This window comes from Nelumbo nucifera, chromosome 1 (assembly GCF_055504915.1).
Source record: "Nelumbo nucifera cultivar China Antique chromosome 1, China Antique-T2T, whole genome shotgun sequence".
Taxonomy (NCBI): Eukaryota; Viridiplantae; Streptophyta; class Magnoliopsida; order Proteales; family Nelumbonaceae; genus Nelumbo; species Nelumbo nucifera.
The window spans coordinates 62,398,360-62,413,007 of record NC_142649.1 but is presented as its reverse complement, the minus strand read 5'-3'; the positions used below and the strand labels follow the sequence as shown (position 1 = coordinate 62,413,007).

Genomic DNA, 14,648 nt, shown 5'->3' with positions numbered 1-14,648 from the left:
AAGAAAATGATAGCACTCTTAAATTTATAGATGAACCAAGAAGAATCTCCATTAGAAGCAAACAAGGCAAGGGAAAGCAATTTCGTACTTAACTTTTGGAACCAAGTCCAAGGGGCTTGTTACAATCAATAGACATGATTAGGAAAGGAAGGATGCTCAAAACCCCAAGGTTTTTGGAACTAGAATTCTTCTTGTAAGTTACCATGCGGGAAGGTATTGGAGACATCCAATCATTTGATTTCCTAGTTAAATTTGAGAGCAAGAGAAAGGATTAGCTGAATGGTGACTAGTTTGACTATAGGGCTGAAAGTATCTCCAGCATCAATACCAGGTTGCTGAGAGTATCCTTGTTCTACCAAACATGCTTTGCACCTTTGAATGGAGTCATCAAGATTTTGCTTTAAGACGATGCACCCATTTGCTGCCTTTAACATTCATACCTGGGTGATAGGGAACCAATGTCCATGTGTTGTTCTTAAGGAGGGCATCGAACTTAGAGCTCATCATTTCTTTCCATTCTAGATATTTGGAGGTTTGACTGAAGCATCTAGGTTCAATAGAGAGTCAATTGTACACATACGCTACTAATTAGCTAGGGTCTCTAAAGAGGATTCTTAGGAGAGATTAGGGGTGATGATGGCAATGATGGAGAAGGTGATAGTGAAGATTGCATTAGAGAGGGAGAGACTGGTAAGAGAGGTTGTAGTGTTGGAGCAGAGATGGTCACACCATTGGAGGAGGAAACCTATACTAAAGTAACAAAAGTCACAAAGGGAAAAAGTTTCTCATTAAAGATAATATCCCTACTTATAAAGATACAACCAGTGGATAAATGCAAACACCTATACCCCCTTTATGATGAACTGTAGTAAAGAAAAACACATTAAGAAGAATGAAACTCAAACTTATATTTATTATATGGTCATAAAAATGGATAACAGGCACACCCAAATGCCTTTAAATGAGAATAGTCAGGGGAATGACCAAGTGATTTCTTATAAGGCGAAATGTTAGACAACATTGGTGTAAGTATCCTATTAATGAGAAAAGTAGTAGTTTGAGCATCATCCCTAGTAGAAGATAGGCATATGAGCATGAGATAATAAAGTAAGAGTGGTTTCAACAATATGATGATGTTTACATTCAGGGGCCCCATTTTGTGCATAAGTGTAAGGGTAGGATACCTGATGAATAATACCATGTTGTGCAAGATAAGAAGAAAGTGAATGATATTCACCACCCTAGTCGGAATGAAATTGCTTTATTTTAAAGGAGAACAAATTTTAAACTTGTAATTTAAACTAAATGAAAGTAGGCAAAGCATTAGACTTAATTGCAATAGGGAAAACCAAATAAATTTACTACAGTCATCCATGAACAAAACATAAAATGTGTAACCATAAACAAATGGTTCAGGGGAAGGACTCCAAATATCTGAATAAATTAAATCTAATGGATGATGAGAGGATATGGAAATGCTTATATGGAAGCCAATGTTTTTTTGAAACCTGGCAAACGTGACAAAAAAGAAGAAAAAGAACCACTAACTAGAAGCTGAAAAGTGAATAAAACATGTTAAACAACCCTAAATGTTGGATGACCCAATCTTTAATGCCAACAATAGATTAATGCATTTTCTCCAATGTAGGATGAATACTAAGAACTACAGGAGGATGCATTGGGAGTAAATAATTGATAAAGTCCACGTTTATTGAAGTCTTAAAGAAGGAGGTTCCCCAGGGACTAATCCTTTACAAGAAAGAAAGTAGGGTAAAACTCAAAGTAACAATCATTATCATTAGCAAATTAACTTATAGAAAGAAGATTTTTGGCAATATCAAGAACATGAAAAATGGATTTTAGGTTGAATGTCCAAGGATCGATCCTTAACAAGAAATAAAAGTAGGGTAAAACTCAAAGTAGCAATCATTATCTTGAGCAAATTGACTTATAGAAAGAAGATTTTGAGCAATATCAAGAACATGAGAAATTGATTTCAAGTTGAATAGCCAATTATTATAAGTAAAGGAAGAATTACCAACATGAGCAATGGAAAAACTTGTTTTATTCCGAATGCATATTTGATCTGAGCCATTGTATTTTGTATGTGTCTACAGATTATTTATATCTAGTGTGAGATGATTTGTTACGCCAATATCCAGATACTGGGCCAAATCAAAAGTACTAGGAGTACCCATGCTTGATAGGTGTAAGGAGGGCAAAATGCACATTTTTAGGTCTGAAATTTGTTGTATGGTCAATTAGGATGTTGATGAAAGTTTTGGTAAGATTTGAATTGGGAGAAGTGTTGTGATAGAGACTTTGATTTTTAAGAGTAGTAGGTGACGAGAGTGGTTGATTTGGAATCTTTTTGTAAGGAGGGTAAAATGGATATTTTTAAGTCTGAATTTTTTTGGGTGGGCAATAAGGATGCTAATGAAGGTTTTGGTGAGGTTTGGGTGTCTTGGAAGAGGTGTCATGATCGAGATCTATGATTTTGAGAGTAGTAGGTGGCGGTAGGGCTATCAATGGGTTGGGTTTGGGTTAGAACCAACCGGAACCAGAACTGGCCCAACATGAAATGTTGAGGACTCGGACCTGATAGGGTTTGTAATTTTTGGATTCGAAACCGAACCGATTGGTTCCTAGGACAATTGGATCTGACCTGACAGATTTGATTATAATAAATAAAAAATAAATATTTATGTTTAATATATAATTTATTTAATATATTATACAATATATATATATATATCGGGTTGGGTATGAATTGGTTCTGGACTAGGTGGAACCGGTTCCGAACCAATAGTAATCGGGATCCCTATATAAGGACCCGAAACCGACCCATTGGTTCTAAATCCTAGAACCAAAACCGACCCAATCAGTTCAAGTCCATCGGGTCTGTCGGGTCAGACCCGACCCATTAACAACCATAGGTGGCGGAAGTAGTTGATTTAGAATCTTTCTAGATGAAGGGAAAAATGGGTATTTTTGGGTCTGAAATTGGATGGATAATAGATCAAGAGGTTGAAAATGTTTTGGTGAGGTTTGAGTGTATTGGGAGAGGTGTCATAATCGAGATCTAAGATTTTAAGAATAACGAACAATAAAAGAAGTCGATTCAAAATCTTTTTGTAAGGAATGCAAAGTGGACATTTTTAGGTCTAAAATTTGTTGGGTGGTCAATTAGGATAATGAAGTTTTTGGTAAGATTTGAGTGTATTGGGAGTGTTTTCATGATTGAGATATAAGATTTTGAGAGTAGTAGGTAATAAGAGTGATTGATTTGGAATCCTTCTAGATAAGGGAAAAAATTGGTATTTTTGGGATTGAAATTTGGTGGATGGGTATCTTACAATCTTTGGAGTCTAATGGGATTGTCTAATGTCTCTTTAGGTGTGGGAATCATGAGAATCTAGGTTGTGGGTACCTCGGCTAATGGGAGAGCTCAGAAAAAATCTTAATTTGATGGATGGCTAAATGAGGGAATTTTAGGTTGGACTTTGGTGAAACGGTATGGATTTGAATTACAAGGCTGTTGGGAGGCTTTGATCATGTCAGGGACGTATGGATTGCAAGTTTTAAGCTTAAGAAGTATTGTAGTATTAGATTCGTCAAAATAGAATCTTTGATGGATGAATGGAAAAATCAAGGCACGTAGGGCTGAAATTTGGTGTGATTGGTTATTCAAGTGTTTTTTTTTCATGTGATGGAGTCTGATCATGTGGCAGGTGTGGTGATGTGGCACAATTTTTGATTGAACTAAGTATTAATTGATTAAACTTGTTCCGAGTTATAAATTTTGGATCGATGATTTATTTAGTTGAGTCATTTAGATCTAGAATCATCTTGGCTAGGCAAGAAGTCAATTCATCCACTATACCTTCAATCTCATGTAGACTGAATATAGAAATGAATTGTGCTTTCCATGAAAGGTAATTGTCACCATTTAATTTTATTGGAAGAAAGTGTGAAATGTTTGGCATTGTGATGGAGCCTAGACTAGATCAGGATGTAGAGGAAGAAGTAGTAAAAGGGGAAAGAGTGGAACCAATGTTGGAGGATGATAATGCCATGGCTCTGATATTATCAAACAATAAGAGAGAGAGAGAGATAGAGAGAGAGAGGGGGGGGGGAGAGTTGGAAGAAATAGTGATGGTCGGTGTGGTGTATGGATTTCATTAATATGTATATTCATAGTACATTGTTAGAGTCTAAGTAAAACAATGACAATAGAATAAGAGTTATGACCGAACTCAATCAACTAGCTGGGTTTATCTCTATCACTAAAAGTTGGATAGGAATCCAATTAGAGGTGTAAATTGGGCCATGTCGTAACCCATCACGATTATATAGGCCATGCCAAGCTTGGGGTTTCAGGTCAGTGGGCCAAGCTAGCATGGCCCGCACTGTCATACCGTGCCGCCTGTGGCCTACGAGCTGGCCCGGCTCGGCCCATGGCATGGCTCATATATATTTTATATATTTATATATAATATATAATATATTATATAAATTATAATATACAATAATATATCGTATATAATATATTAATAAAATAAACCATTTTTTCAATTTTATTATACTATTTTATTTAATTATTGTATATATAAGCAATTCATATAAAATTAAATTTTAAGTTTTTTTCAACTTAATAAATAAATAACTTTGGCCTGATCCATGGCCGGCCTGGCCCAAGGCTTGGCCCACGGATCAACCCGACCCGTTGCCCGGCCTTACACGGGCCCACGCGAGCTCGGGCCGTGGGTCGTGCCGGACCAAACCTGAAATATCCCATGGGAGGGAGACACACCTTGGGACAGCCCGCGAGCCGGCACAACCTGGCCTACACTTTGCACGGGCTACACGCGAGTTGTGTCGTACCATCCTAACACGACCCATTTTACACCTCTAAATCCAACTTCTTATTGTTAACAATCGTACATGATTACATAATTCCTATTTTTTGCTTTTTCTTAACTTGGTGGTGCATGAACAAGTAGTTTGTAGTGAAAGGGATCCTTATTTCATAGAATCTTGTTCTTCGATAGCATTGTGAACTCTTCCAAAGACATTAAGATTCATCTTTACAAGGGAATAGTCAATCATACTATGTGTAGTGATGAAGAGGTCAATAATCTTTTCGATAAGATTGATCTAGAGGAGGTTTGAGTGCAATGCAGATGATTAACGATTGTTATCAATCTAAATACCTCAAGGAGGTTGATTGCTACAAGAAAAAATGGAACAAATGGCAAAGAAAGTTACTTTAACAACTATGGAATGAGTGTTGCTTTTTGTTTCTATACTTATTCTCTTGCCTATGCATCTACCTAGTTAGCTAGCCATGTTTAATTTGTGTATTTGTGGCTCATGTTGTTGCAAGAAGTTCTATGTTATATGTTACTAAGGTAATGAGCTCTAGAGAAAAAATTTCCTTTGTGTAGCTTGTATAACTCTTCGGTTATTACTTTATTTGTATGCTGAGTAGGATTTTACAAAAAAATATAATAAATATGCTAAGTGGGTAAGTGGAGAAATGATATTTTCTTACCAAGTTAGTTCATGAGTCAAATGGTTGTATAGATTTTTTGTTGTGGATGTGTCTTATTTTTCAACCATTGGATTAGGTTATAATCTAACAATAGGTGTGGCCCCTCCTTTAGGTTAAGGTGAGCTTTATATATAAAGGTTTCTTTTTTATGTAGGGTTTAAGAGAGATAAGAAGAAAAAGAGGTTGAGAGGAGGAGAACTGCTCTTGGTCTAAGAGTGAGTTCTTTTCTTTAGTTTTGTTCCTCAAGTTTAGATAGGAAAGGGAGAATAGGTGTAGAAGAGTTAAAGGTTGGTTAGGGTTGAATCATGAGGTATCTATACTATTTCTCCTTTTCTTTTATAATGAATAATGGTTTTCATTTCTCTCGTAGATGTAAGCGGTAATAGGGGTAAACATAGGTTAATTTGGTTCAAATAGGATAAACCCCTAGACCTTGAAATTGGCTTGAGGGTCAATTTATTTGGAACCATAACAAATTGGTTAGGATCAGTTCAAGACCAAATCAAGGTTGGTTCCATTTGGTTTAAGGTAGAACTTACCTATTTGCTCACCCCTAAGCAATAAGGCTGAACCACGTAAATCCTTTGTGTTATTAGTGGTTCTTTCTTCTATTTGTCTTTACTTGGATTTTTTTATATTTGTTACTATTAGATTCTCTTAGTTGCTATTTCATTTTAAATACTTTATAATTTTATCTTGTGAGTGGTCATTGTAAGGCCAACAAAGTCGTATCAAAACTTCTAGGTTAGTATTTATAAGAGTGTTTGTAAAATTGATTAAGAGATAATAGCAACAAAAGATAAAAGTACTCAATTCTAGATTGAGAGGTTTGATGGTAAAGGTAGCTTTACCCTATGGAAGAATAGGATGAAAGGCATCTTAGTTCGACAAGACTTTGTTAGAGCATTGAGGGGAAATGATGGATAGCCAGAAGATATGTAGGACATCTAGTTGATGTATGTTAGTACAATTTGGTTGCTCCTTGATGATAACGTGGTGTTTAATGTTATGGAGGAAGATTCTCCACAAGAGTTATGAGAGAAATTAGAAAAAACTCTATTTGGAGAAAAGCTTAACCAGAAAGTTATTTCTAAAGTGGAAATTGTATGGGATGAAAACGAAAAAAAGCGAGAATCACCTAAACACCTAAATGTGTTTAATCAATCTATATTTGTTCATTCATCACCTATGATCCCCTAAGTCACTCTTTAGTATTTATTAAATTTTACAAGTTGAATAATTACGCAATTTAGTTTGTCATAACACAAAATCAATCTTAATGAAACTTCTTATATGGAATAAACAATTGTTACGTAGTATAACTTACTATCAATGAAATGGGTTACAATTAATGCATTCCAAAGCAATAGGATAGAAGCCAAATTAATGTATAGGGGTTGTACTTAATTGCCATCACCCACTAACCAAGATAGTTACCTGGAAATTCTCTAATTAGGAAGTTGTGGATCCAAGACCTTTGGTCAATGGGAGCAGACATTATCATAACATCAACTTTGTCATAATATTTGAGCAATTAAAATAAAAATGAGATTAAAATATTTTCACTCTAAACATTTTATGACAAATAGATACATCTCACAATTTCCCTTGACGAGCTTTCATATTTTGGAAGCGTTGCATGATTAACTCATTATCAATGCTATTAAATACCTCTTTCAATATATGTGACCAAGCAATCATCTAATTATTTCCTTTTTGATTACATAGTCGGATTTTCACTATCTTCATTATAAAAAATACCCTTTCTACTATAGTTATGGAAATAGGTAAAATCAATGCTAATTTCACAAGAAAATAAACCAATGGATAAACAAAATTCCTTCTTGTCTCAACTAAATTCTTTGAAAGCCAATAATTCTTATCAAATTTAAAAATTCAATAACATTGCGTATATCAATAATGTAAGTCTTCAATTGATTATCAAGTGTGATAAGATCAATTGGAGAAAATTCACATGGGTAAAATTGAGCAAGGAGAATCAAGTTTTGCTTATTAAAAGTAAAGAGAGCATTATTTAGATTTAATCATGCTACATAAAGAAGATAGTCGGTATTTACCTCAGTGAATTGATCATTGAGCTCTTAAAGTTGTATATCTATAACAATGTAAAATAACTCAACATGATAGTGGCATAAATTTATAATCTATTAAGCTTTGCGTCGTGATCTCCCATTAACTGCAAATGTTTCATCTATATTAGGGATGTCAATATCATGATTGCCATAAAATAATGAAACTTCATTCAATAAATCTTTTCAACCGTTATCTTGCATCATTTGTAATCGTTCATTAGAAACCTTAACTTGTTTCATAGCATTAAGGATATCTTAATATTTACTTTGCAATGTTGTGATAATTAGTTTGTGATTTTCAAGACATTTTTCATTAAATGTAAAGTAAATAAAAAATTAAATGATTGGACTAGATCTAAAAGGTCCTTCAACTCTTTGTTATGAATTTGAACCATCTTCTATAATAATCTCAAGTACATCGATCTAAAATGCCTTTAGCTATAGCTCTTTGTTATGAATTTGAACCATCTTCTACAATAATCTCAAATACATAAATCACTGAAAAAAAATATGAGTTAAACTCATTAGTGTACCATAATGTGAACCTCATTAAATATTACAAGGTTGTTTTAAGCTAGTTTCTTGATTTAAACCCACTCACCACGAATTTCTCCATTTTCCAATGCTTCTCTAACTTTTGCAATTTGTTTCTTTTGGAGCATATCATGACATTTACATGAACCTCCAACAATGTTCAACAAATTAGTAGTTAAACTAAAAAGTGCAACAACTTAAATGTGATTTTTTACAACAACAACAAGTGTAAGTTGTAGTTGATAAGCAAAACAATGAATATAGAAAGTAGATAGGTTTTCTTTCAAAAATAAATTTTTAAGACCATTAAACTCTCCTTACATATTGTTAGCACCATCATAGCCTTGTCCATGAATTCTCGATATACTTAATTCATACTTACAAAATAATGATTCAATTGCTATCTTAAGGGATAAAGTAATAATATCATTAACATGTACAATACCAAGTAAATGCTCAACAACACTTCCTTTTTTGTCTACATAACATAAAACAATAGTCCTTTGTTTCTTATTTGATATATCATGTGACCCATTAACTATAATGGAAAATAACGTATCTCCAAGATCCTCAATTATTGCATTAGTACTTTCAATTGTAGCATATTAATAATATTTTTTTAATATTAGGAACAATTAATTAATGATTCTTAGGAGCATTTTCTAAAACCACATTGTTGTTTTCTTCATTATTTTTAACAAAAAAAAACCTGAAAAGTTAAAGAAAATTACCTTGATTAATAGAACTTTTTGATTCATCATGGCCACAAAAAACCAACCTTTGGCACAAAAGAAACTAGATGCAATTAATTGATGCTGTTAAGCGAGCCTGATACATGCTCTAAGCTTAATCTGATTAGTTAGACAAAGCAAATTCAACGTGTTGACTTTGGTTCATTAGATCTTAGAATTTCTTCCAAGCTTGGTTGTTAGCACTATTTGGACCTCCAACATGAATATAAAACCTTTCTTTCTTATTCCAATTTATAAACCCTCTGTAACAATTGAATCTCCACTCCTTTGCTTTCCAAGGTCAAGCTTAAAAAAATAACAATACAAGAAAAATTCAACATCACTTGCTATTCAATACTCTAACCAATTGCTAAACTCATTAAACCAAGAATAATGAAATATTCTTAATACTTTTCCATTTTTTTTTAGGGAAAATTATAATAGCAAGGTTTATAAGGTCCCTTTTGTAATTATGCTCTCCGTATCTTATCTCGATCATTTGGGTGGTAATCTAAAATTTTAGTTTGTAACCTTGGATCTACTAGAATATTTTTTAAGTTAATCTCAACTATATATTGTTTTGAACAATTTTGCATATCATCCCTATGATTAGCTTCTTAGGAAGATGATTATGGCTTTGATATTGATTTCTTTTTCAAAAATCTATCTATAACTGATAAAAACAATTAACTAAATGGCTTATTCAACTATAATCTCAATTGTAGGTTAAAACAATATCTAAATATAATTTATATAAAGGGCATAAAAGTAAAATAATCTGAAATATTTAATCCAAGGAAAATAATAAGCAATTAATTGTACAACATCAATTATAAATGTAAAACACAATCATTAAAAAATAAATCATAAAAGTAAAAATAATTTAAATAGCTAACAAGAAACATAAAACCAAAAGCAATTCATTTTTGTAAATCGGGTACCCTATTTGCACTCTCAATATGAAGTTTAGGTATCTAAAGTCATAGAAATTTATGGTATAAGGACATGCTACTCTAGCGCAATTTTGATGTCTACCCTTAAATTATTACTAATGTTAATGAATAGAAGGATTTTTATCAAACCAAAAATAGTTCACAAGGCCTTCATCTTGCTTGTTTCGGTACTTATTAATTCATACCCAAATTAGAATATGAACAAAACTTAGAAGAGTTAAAATGATTTGAAAGATGGCTTAAGATGGTCGGTTTAACTAGGGGGCCGTTTGGCAAGTTTTTTTTGAAAGATTTTTTGGAATCTCTAACAATCAAAAGATGTACAGAGCTTTTGCATCAAGATCTTGATAGCTTGAAGACCATTTGGTTAAGGCATTCCTTTTTGTGTGTCTTTCTGTGCAAAGACAAGTTGAAAAAAAAAAACTGAAACGCTTCACTTGGAGCTTCCCAAAAATAGTCCAAAATGGGCTTTGCATGTCTTTTGGCAGCTAAGATCTCTTGCAAATCAAACAGAAAAAGACCAAAACGTAGTATGCCAGGCTTCTAAATAGTTAGAGGTTTAGAAAGCTCTTAGGAGTTAATGATCAAAGAAAAAGCTCTTAGGGGTTAATGATCAAAGAAAAAGCTCTTAGGGGTTAGAAATAACATGTTATTTGTATTGTTATAAGAAAATTTTAGAAGCTTAACATAAACATCAAAAATAAAATAAAGGGAAAGTAGTGATACAATAAAGAGAAATTATAATAAAGAAAAAAAAGCAATAATGAATGACAAATAAGTAGCTACAATTTGTATTAAGTATAAATTGTCATTTCATTGGTGGTCACCATATGCTTGAATTATTAAGTTTGCTTCAAGCATAATATATATATATATATATATATATATATATATATATATATATATATATATATATATCTTTTTTTACAATTATATGCAATTTGTATTAAGTATAAAAAGATGCACATAACTTACTAGAGATCTTTAAGTAGGATGGTAGGACAAAAATTACCACTCCCAAGTTTATACAATCATTACAATTACTCTTAAATAGCTCCTTGATTGGCTAAAGCATCAACCATGCTATTAGCCAATCTTTGTACCCATTGAATTTTTTTTTTGAAAAATAAATGGAATTTTAATAATTAAAAGTGATAGTATTACAAGTAGACATCATTAAGTATATGTAGCTACAAATGTGTAGGGCTGATTAGGGGGGAACTAGGTCCAAGTAGACCAAACCAATGCCCATTGGAGACTTGTAGTGAATGTGCAAGGTACAACTTAGCTATAGGTCATATTCTCATTGTTTTTGTTTCTTGAAATCAGTGGTCATATTTTCATTGTGAATTGTGAAAAAGTGAAGATTTGTCTTGTTCTAAAAGGGGGAAAATTAAGCATTGCTATTCTCATTGTTTGTCTTTTTCTAATTAGTATTGCTATTCAAAAAGTGAGAAAGATTTTGTCTTGTTCCAATGGTTTCAATGTGTCCAATTATGCAAGCCACATCCCATTTGTTCATTATTCTTAATGTGTGCAAGCTATAAGTTATTAGTTTACTAGAAAAAGAAATAAGCCATTAACATTAAAGTTTAAGATTTAATAAAGAATAATAGAACTGACAAGATTGAATGACAATAGAGTATGAAAAAAAAAAAGAGAGGGAAACTAAACATACCTGTTGTTCATTACTTCTTTTTTCCTTGATTAAGCTTTCTTTTACACTTATTTTCTTTGGCAAATTAGCACCAGCAACAAGTGGAAAAATAAAACCCTTAAACATTTTCTTTGTTCAAGTTTCCTCAAGAGCACTCTTGTGCCCTACTTTTGTGTAATTATTTAAAACATCTATTTTAGCATAGCTATAGCCTAACCTACTAAGATTTCTAAAATTTCTATTTTGACTTCCAACTAATTTATTTGAGTGGGGAATCTCAATGGAGGCAATTGCCCACACTAAGCTCTACATAGATCCACCCATGCAATCATGAGGCATAAAATAAAAATTGTGAACCATAGTCTCTTTATGGTATGACTTGGCTAGTAAGGTTTCCATGCACCTGTTCTAGTCCACTCCATTCCCTCTTTATTGTGCTATGACTTGTATGTAATACTATAGGCTCTAAGAAAGAATCAAGGAAGAAGATAACCAAAAATATATTCATTCATAATTATAGATACAATGAAATGTGACTCCATAACTAACTTAACAAAAGTGAATGTAGCTTTCATGAGAGACAATAAACATGGACATTGGACCAAACAACCTAACCAACATAACTACTACTCTATTACTTCCCCTCAAGTTGTAGCATGAGGGTTGGAAATGCCCAACTTAGGAAGCAATGAAGTAGACCGATCATGAATAAAAATCTTAATAAGAAGGTCGTCAATTGAGTTTAGGTGGGTATGTAAGCCATAACAATGGCCTTGAACTAAAGATACTTACATATAAAATGGCAATCAATCTTAATGTATTTTGTGTGCTCATGAAACACAAGATTGCTTTTAATGTATTGGGAGGCCTTGTTGTCACAATACAAATGCATGGATTGATGATGCGGAAATCCAAGATCAGAAAAGAACTTCTTGTGCTAAATTAACTTTCTCATGGGTGCTACCACTATGCAATATCCGGCCTTGATAGTAGACCAAACCATAATAATTTGTTTCTTTGTCTTCTAAGATAACGAAGAATGACCCAAGTGTAATGAAATAATCAAAGGCCGACTTGCAGGTGAATGGGCAATAAGCCCAATCTAAATCATAAATAGGCCCATATTGAAAATCACAATCAGTAAAGAAATAACTTCTTGACACACATGATGGCATCCAAATGCTGTTGTTGAGAATCATTCATAAATTGGCTAAAAATATGAATAGAGTAGGTAATTTTTGGAAATGTAATTGTGAAGTAAATGAGGTGACTAACCATGCATTGATATTATTCTAGATGGGCTGGAACTTGCACAAGGTGATGTTGTTGCCCGATGGGAAACTAACTAGGCTTGAAACCCAATATACCATTGTCCTTAAGGATATCAAGGGTGTATTTAAACTGACTCAAAAAATGTTAGAGGTAGACATGGACACCCCTATCCCAAGAATATACTTGAGCATACCAATATCCTCAATAGAGAAACATCAACGAAGATAGTACATGAGAGCAGAAATGTGAGAAGAGTCATTATCAACAATCACAAGATCATCAACATATGCATGCACAACGAGAAAACTACCAAATTGGGTCATGATGAACAGAGTATGCATGGACTGTATGGTTTTGGTAATTAGAGCATAAATCACAGTATAATCAACTCCTTTATTTGGGTGCACCCTTTGGCAACCAAATACACTTCACAACACTTCATCATTTCATTGGGCTCAAAATTAACCTTGTACATTTAACAACAACCAATAGGGGTCTTGCCAGGTGGTAATGTAGTCAATATCCAAGTACAAGTCGTCTTAAGAGTGGCCAACTCAATACCATGGCATGACACTAGCTAGTAAGTATGTTTTTGGGCTTAAGCATATGAGGAGGGATCGACAGATGCATGAGAAGGTAGAGAGACATGGGCCAATCCTATCATGATAAAGTTATAATTGGGGTGTCGAGTACTACATGAGCCAAAGGTAGTGGTAGGTGTTATGGTGGATTAAAGGGCGGGACAAACAAAATTGTCCAGATGAGAGGGAGGTTGTTTATATATCAGGCTAAGCGTGGAATAAGCAGCAAGGAAATGGGTTGGACCTGATTGGTAGGAGGTGACATGGTTAGCATCTTAGCCCAGTGAATTAGGTTGGTTATTTAAGCCATCAAGGGTGTATGAGAAAGTGTGGGCTGAACTTCTACAGATGGGCCAGGTCAGTCTGAAGTTAGGGGGTCATTGTCCATGCCATCAAGAGTTGGAAGATGAATCACTGGGGATGATGTGGGGGCAACATTGGATGAGCCAACAACAAATGGAAATCAGTCTTCAAAGAAGATCACTTGAAAAAGAAAGGGATTATGGTCAACTTGGCTGGCTTCGGGGTGTGTGCATGTTGCCAAACAAATTGACAAAGGCAAAAATGATAATGGAAAACAACCATAGTGCTTCACTTCCGCTTGTTGAGAACTGTCCCTATATTTCAAATTCCTATTCTATATAATATCACATTAGATGCAAAATCCACCATATCTTGGGTTAGTGTGCTTTCCTATTCCATGAAACTCCACTCTAACATTATCTATACTATATATAAAAGTGTGAATGTAGTGTGGAAGTTTTTTTGGACTAAAATTACCCTCTATTTCTTTGTTTGAGAAAGCGTATAAAAGTCACTTTATTATATCTTTAATGTTAGCTTTAATGGCTACTAAAATGCCCATATTTGTGTATTTAATCCATCTCTAATTATAAGGGTTTAAAATGTAACTTCAATTATAATCTCCTCTAATTAAATCTTATACTTAAGGTATTAAATATCATTCTCTCTTATTAAATCCTATATTTTTAAGTTATTTTTAACTAATAAATGATACTAATTAGATATATGTCAATATTTTTAACAGTATAAATCCATATATTTTAAAATTGACTCAAAAACAAAACCATTCTCTATCCAAGTGGTGATTAAGCAATTCAACCATCCAAATCAAATTGATCAATCTATGAAGTCATAGTTAGGTAATAAAATTTTTAAAACATAAATAAATATAGAAAATTACAAAAAATGTAGAAAAATTACACATTTATGTAATCAAATTATTGCTATTGATAATGAAAATGAAATGCAT

At 33.2% G+C, this 14,648-nt stretch overlaps 1 pseudogene; it reads right to left on the bottom strand.

Moving 5' to 3' along the window:
* Window positions 1–242: 242 nt before the first annotated feature.
* LOC148803341 (uncharacterized) lies at window positions 243–13,053 on the bottom strand (annotated as a pseudogene).
* Window positions 13,054–14,648: the final 1,595 nt, after the last annotated feature.